The sequence below is a fragment of the Hakea prostrata genome, unplaced genomic scaffold, assembly GCF_041222555.1.
Source record: "Hakea prostrata isolate BN-2017 unplaced genomic scaffold, UWA_Hpros_2 contig_12, whole genome shotgun sequence".
In the NCBI taxonomy this organism is placed as follows: Eukaryota; Viridiplantae; Streptophyta; class Magnoliopsida; order Proteales; family Proteaceae; genus Hakea; species Hakea prostrata.
Window position 1 is genome coordinate 548,556 of NW_028291131.1, and position 6,309 is coordinate 554,864.

A 6,309-nucleotide genomic window follows, 5' to 3' on the forward strand; every position below is an offset into this window, starting at 1 on the left:
CCTTCTCGGGATTTTCCTATGGAAAAAATGTTAGAAATCCTTGAACAAGAACAGCAGAAAAAGCAACAACATAAGAAACAAAAGCCAAAAATTTCAGCTTCCCCACCTTCGGCACCTCCTCCTTCTTCCTCTTTAGAACCTCCCACAACCCCTAATGCTTTTACTCAGTTCTTAACCGGTCTTACTCACTCCCAACCTTTGCTTCCTACTGTTTATCCTACAGTTCCCCATCCCTCTATCTCATCAGAAGAGTCCTCTGATGATGATTTTGATGATTTGGACGAACTAGATTTACAGCATCTGTTCTCCGTTGATCCACCTACGGATTCTCCCCCTGTTGTCCAAGAAGTTGATGAAGACTCTCCTGATCCTTCTTCCACAGCGGTACCTCCAGCACCCATCCCAGTTCTTCCGGCATATACCCCTTTTCGAAATCAAGACCCCAAGGTGTTCTTCACACTTGATGATGTACCAGTTTATAAATGGCCCGATAAATTCCAAGAATTTCATGCTTGGCTCACGACTGAAAGATTACATGAAGGATCTTCTGATCAGGTGGTGATCATCAAATTTCTCACAAGGACTCTTGGTACCCTCAGAGTTTGGTATTTGAATTTTTGTGAATATAGACAACTCCAGATAACTCAGTTATCTCTTCCCCAGTTCATCTCCCAGTTCTCTTCTCTATTTTTGGGAAATGACCAAGATAAAACCATAAAAGCCCGCGAAGACTTTTTGCAGATGAAATGTTGTTCTCTAGATCGCCGGGATCTACAAACACATTATAAGCGGATGCTCTCCAAGTTCTTTACTATTGGCGGCATTGATGACAGAAACCTTAAACAAGTTTTTGTCAACTCTTTTCCTTCTCCACTTGGAACGGATGCAGTTAAAGAACTTTCTGTCACAGGTCTTACTATTGATCAGTGTACAGTTGGACAGCTCTACCAAGCAATCTTAAGCTCTTTAGACAGACTCTGTCGACAACAGAAGTTCTTTAAAGAGTGGGATAAAACGCAGCACAAGCTTGGTTCCTCATGTGATAACTCACACCTGCAAATCAAGTGTAAGGATTCGGGTTGCACCTGTGCTTCTAAGTCCAGATTACCTACTCAGAGATTTCGGGCAGTCCAAAAAACTAGACAACCAGCTCGGTGGAATAAATCATCTTCTACACCTCCCAGACGGTCTCCAAAATAGTCTCGGCGTCCTTGGAAATTTTTAAGAAGAAAAAAATTCCGAAGCAAAAAATCTGATAAGTGTTTTGTCTGTGGACAAACAGGTCACTTTGCAAAGTCTTGTCCACGGAAAGATCTTCGGCAAAAGTAAGCAAACCTTCTTCATATGATTCAACAATTTTCTTCAGAGACTTTTCCAGATGACCCCGATGCAGACATAGAATCTCTTTACAGTCTGTGTGACGAAGCAGGTGATGATACTTTGTTCATGCTTGATCTTCCAGATAATGAAGAGATCACTCCCACCAGTGATGATGATCTTGATGATATAGAATCCTGTCCAGCCTACCAAGCTCAGCTCATCCCTGTCCCTCCCCTTTCTTTAATCCCAGTGTTACATCCAACCAAACCTCTTCAACTACCTTCTCACCAAATCACCATGCCTTTAGCCCAAGTTTCAATTTCTGAACCATGGTCCCGTCCCAAAATGGTCATTGCCTTTTTCGATACTGGAGCAGCATTTACCATCATGAATCCTACCCTTCTTCCCTCTCCCTCATGGAAACCTTACCATCAACCTTTGTTAGCAGCAAATGGTGAATCTTTCACCATAGACTTGATCTCTAAAAATCCCATCTCAATCCGGCTCTTCCCAACCCTTACCCTTCACCATAGAGTTCTCGGGTCCACACTTCCAGGGAAAGATCTCCTAATAGGTTTTGATCTCCTTAGTACCCTTTCTTCTGTGAAATGGTCTTCTCAAGGTCTAACTTATAAGCAACAAACTCTACCCTGGACCTCAATTCCCCGTCTCTTCATGGTCAACCAGATTGACACCCTAAAACAACAGTTTCTCCTCCACTGTTGTGCCTCTTCTCATACTGAATTTCTACAAAAGTGTCCTCATCCCCTTTGGCACAATCCTGAGTTTTTCATTAAACTTCCCTTCAAGCGAAATGAGGATGTCAATCCTACAAAGGCTAGTCACTCTGGTATGAATCCAGAGCATTTGGCACTAGCAAGGGCCGAAATTTCTGAACTTTTGTCACAAAATCTCATTGAACCAACCACTTCACAGTGGGCATGTGAAGCTTTCTATGTCAACAAAAGAACAGAACATATAAGGAAAAAACTTCGTTTGGTGATCAATTATCAGCCCTTAAATGCTTTCTTGGCAGATGATAAGTTTCCTTTACCCCAAAGACCAACCCTTCTTGCTCAGCTTTCTTCAACAACAATTTTCAGCAAGTTTGATCTCAAGGCAGGTTTTTGGCAGTTAGGTATTTCCCCTGAAGACCGTCACAAGACAGCTTTCTGCATTCCAGGCCACCATCTACAGTGGACAGTCATGCCTTTCGGACTCAAGACGGCTCCTTCTCTGTTTCAGAAAGCAATGATGAAAATATATGCTCCCATTGAATCTCAAGCATTGATTTACATTGATGATATTCTCCTATTTTTCGGCTACAGGAGCAGAACATGAACAGCTCCTCAAATAGTTCCTCGATCTTACTCAAACAGCTGGTGTTATGCTTTCTCCTACAAAGTGCACTCTAGCAACATCAGTCGTTGATTTTTTGGGTGTCACTATTCAAAATGGATCCTATGCGCTGCAGCCCCACATTGGTCAATCTCTTCTGAACTTTCCAGACCAACTTTCTGGAAAACAGCTACAACAGTTCCTTGGCATTGTCAACTACATGCATGAATTCATCCCTAAAAAAGGCAACTTATCTGCGATCTTGTATTAACAGTTGAAGAAAAATGCTCCCACCTGGACATCTCAGCATACTCAAGCAATTCAACAGTTGAAACAGATTGCACAAACTCTTCCTCCCCTCCAGATCCCCTCCTCAGGTATTCGCATTCTCCAAACAGATGCTAGTTCTCAATACTGGTCCGCAGTTCTTCTTGAAGATCTTAAAGGTGTAAGAAAGGTTTGCGGTTACAAAAGCGGCACGTTCACTCCAGCAGAACAAAGCTATCATAGTACCTTCAAAGAAATTCTGGCAGTCAAACGTGGCATTGAAAAATTCCAATTTCATCTCGTTGGCTATCACTTTCAGATTGAAATGGATATGTCGTCCTTCCCAAAGATGATCCAATTGAAGCCCAAGACACTCCCTGATCCTCAGCTTCTCAGGTGGGCACAATGGTTTAGCAGATGGTCCTTCACAGTCAAACATATCAAGGGCAAACATAATGTATTGGCAGACTTCCTTTCCAGGCCTCTTCACCCCTTACCTCCGTCACAAGCCATCCTTCCTCTCTGTTTTCCCATCAACCCTCCTCCCAACAACCCTAATGATAATGATAACCTCCAACCACATCTTAACAATCTTCCTCCATCCATATACCAAGATGTTTCTATCAGAACAATCATAGCCCGTTGTATATCTATCTACAAAAACACCCTTTCAGTACTTATACATAGATATGGTATGCAGGCTTCATGGTTCCGTTGCCACCCATCCTACCCATACCTTACCCTTTTTCACATAGTACAAACTTGGTATTTCCCTAAAGAATTCACTGTATTCTTCAAAAACCTTTTAGTTCCCTATAAGATAGCTCTCTCCTTTGATTGTTACGCAGCCTCAATCTATATATATCATTATCTTAATCACCCATATCCCAAAAACTCTGTAGCCTCATTTCTCAGTGAATTTCAGTCCCTACATCATTGGTATGCGTTCTTTTCCGACTACAGTTCTAACCAAGATAATGAGGCCATCATCCTTTTCCATCGTGAACTAGACCATCTTCACCCTCAGTTTGTTGATCCCCAACCTTCTGACAATTCTCATCTCTTCGTTTATTCTCCTACTTTTTCCATCTATACTGTCAATCCTTATGACCTTAATTCAAGGCGTGATGTTCTGTTTGATGAATGGCATCAATTTCAATTGGATATGTGTGAAGCGAACCATATTGACATAGCCACTATTCCTCGCCAATTGATTGGTACTACTGAAGATGCATGGGCTTTAAATAGCCAACTCCATGACCTTGATATTAGCAATCTTCAGCAGGTTTGGGCAGATTACCAAGTGGATCTCTATCACGAATTTCCTGACAGCCAGCCTCCAGATGACAGTGACTATTATAGCTCAAATTAGTACTACGTGTCATTAGCATTGTATTTTGGGTTTTTACTTAAAAAAAAAAAAATCCCTGCATTTACATTTCATTTTAGTTTCGTTGTAATTTTAATTTCATCTTGAGTTTCCTTCACTATATAAGGAGCTCTCGTATCTTGTATTCGGGGAGTTGAAGTTTTCGGAGAATAAAAGAGTTCTCCTTTGTGTCATCAATTTCTCCCTTTGTGTCATCAATTTCTCCCCGTGTCATGAATTTGCTTTTCTTGCTTCAACGTGTTCACCTTTTCCTTCAACGTGTATATATCTAGCATTAACATGTTGTTCATGCTGTTGAGATTTCAGTGTTTATTGTTTTTCTTCGGTAACTGCAAGAGTAGCGATTCGATAATTAGTTTAGGTTGTTATCTTTTATTTCTTAGATATAATTGTATTTAGGACTTTTCAATTGTAATATTTGCATTAGATTGGGTTGTTTAGGTTAATTTTTAAAAATCCCCATCCCTCAGATCCCACATGTGTAACTTTTGTTCGAAAGATCAAGTGGATTGCGCTTCAGGTATGTCCTAAACTCTCCCTTTTGCTATAGTTATTGTCTTTTAATTTTACTTATTTAACTTATTCTTTTTTTTTATTCTTCTGTGTGTATGCATGGTCATCGGTCCCTAAACCCTGAGTTGACTCCACTTGACTTAGAGTTAGATGAGACTTTGGCCAACCTTAGAAGGCAAAGAACCATGACAAACTATGAGCCTCCAATGAGGCCCTTGAGCGAGCATTTCATTCCTACGATATATACTCCGGTTTCTTGTATTAAGTTGCCTAACATAGAGGCGGCTCAATATGGGATCAAATCTAGTGTGATTCAAATGCTACTATCTTTTTATGGACTTGCCAATGAAGAGCCTTATAAGCACTTAGATGAGTTTTTAGAGGTGTCATCCACAGTTAAAATTCAAAACCTCTCAGTTGATGCTTTAAGGTTACTTCTTTTTCCATTCTCCCTTAAAGATAAAGCTAAGCATTGGCTTCATTTTTTGGACAATGTTAAAATTTCCACTTGGGTAGAAATGCAACAAGAGTTCCTTAAAAAGTTCTTCCCCATTGGCCATAACAATAGCATTAGAAGAGCCATAACGAGTTTCTCCCAACAAGAAGGAGAACAATTTCATGAGGCTTGGGAAAGACTAAAAGAATTACCTAGAAAGTGCCCCCACCATACTATTCCTAAATGGCAATTGGTTCAATGCTTTTATGATGGCCTTAGAGACCGACATAGGCAAATGGTTGATTCTTCTTGTGGTGGGACTTTCATGCACAAGAATGAGAATGAGGCATGGGAACTTTTTGAGACCCTTAGTGAAAACTCCCAACGCCATGCTTCAGCAGCTAGGACTGAGATTCCATCCATTGGGCAACCAAAGAGGAGCGGTCTCTATGAGATCAATCTTACCGTTGAGATGAGTGCTAAGGTTGACTTGCTATCTAAGAAATTAGATTATCTCTTGTCATTAGGACAACAAACCCCATCTCCACTTCCTACAAGTTCCTCTCCACCTAATCAGATTGAAGCATGTGCTTTATGTTCTAGCATATCCCATCATGTCAGTGAGTGCTATTTGGCTACACAATACCCTGAGTTTGTTAAGGAGCATGCACATTTGGCCCAAGGAGTCTCTAAATTGGGTAATGATCCATATTCCAATACCTACAAACCAGGATGTCAAAACCACCCCAATTTTTCATGGCGAAACTCAATGCCCAATCCCTCTAATCAAATACCTTATAGGCCACCTCCATTTGATATGCAACAAAATGCCTATAGGAATAAGCAACCATCATCTCCACAACCCTCACATAATTCATCATTTGAGGATAAGGTACTAAAGGCGCTTAGTGGACTAGAGCAAAACACTCAATTGTTACATTCTCATTCTCAATCCATTAACAAATTGGAAACCCAACTTGGTCAACTAGTTGATGCCATCAGTAGGAGGGAAGTTGGCCAGTTACCTAGTCAACCAATAGGTAAC

The 6,309-nt window shown here is 40.8% G+C and overlaps 1 non-coding gene across 1 annotated transcript; it reads right to left on the minus strand.

Annotated features, from left to right (window-relative positions):
- Nucleotides 1-5,394: 5,394 nt before the first annotated feature.
- On the minus strand, nucleotides 5,395-5,501 carry LOC148999381 (small nucleolar RNA R71). Its single transcript, XR_016170962.1, has one exon. It is a non-coding gene; the product is annotated as a small nucleolar RNA R71 (small nucleolar RNA).
- Between the last annotated feature and the right edge of the window lie 808 nt (nucleotides 5,502-6,309).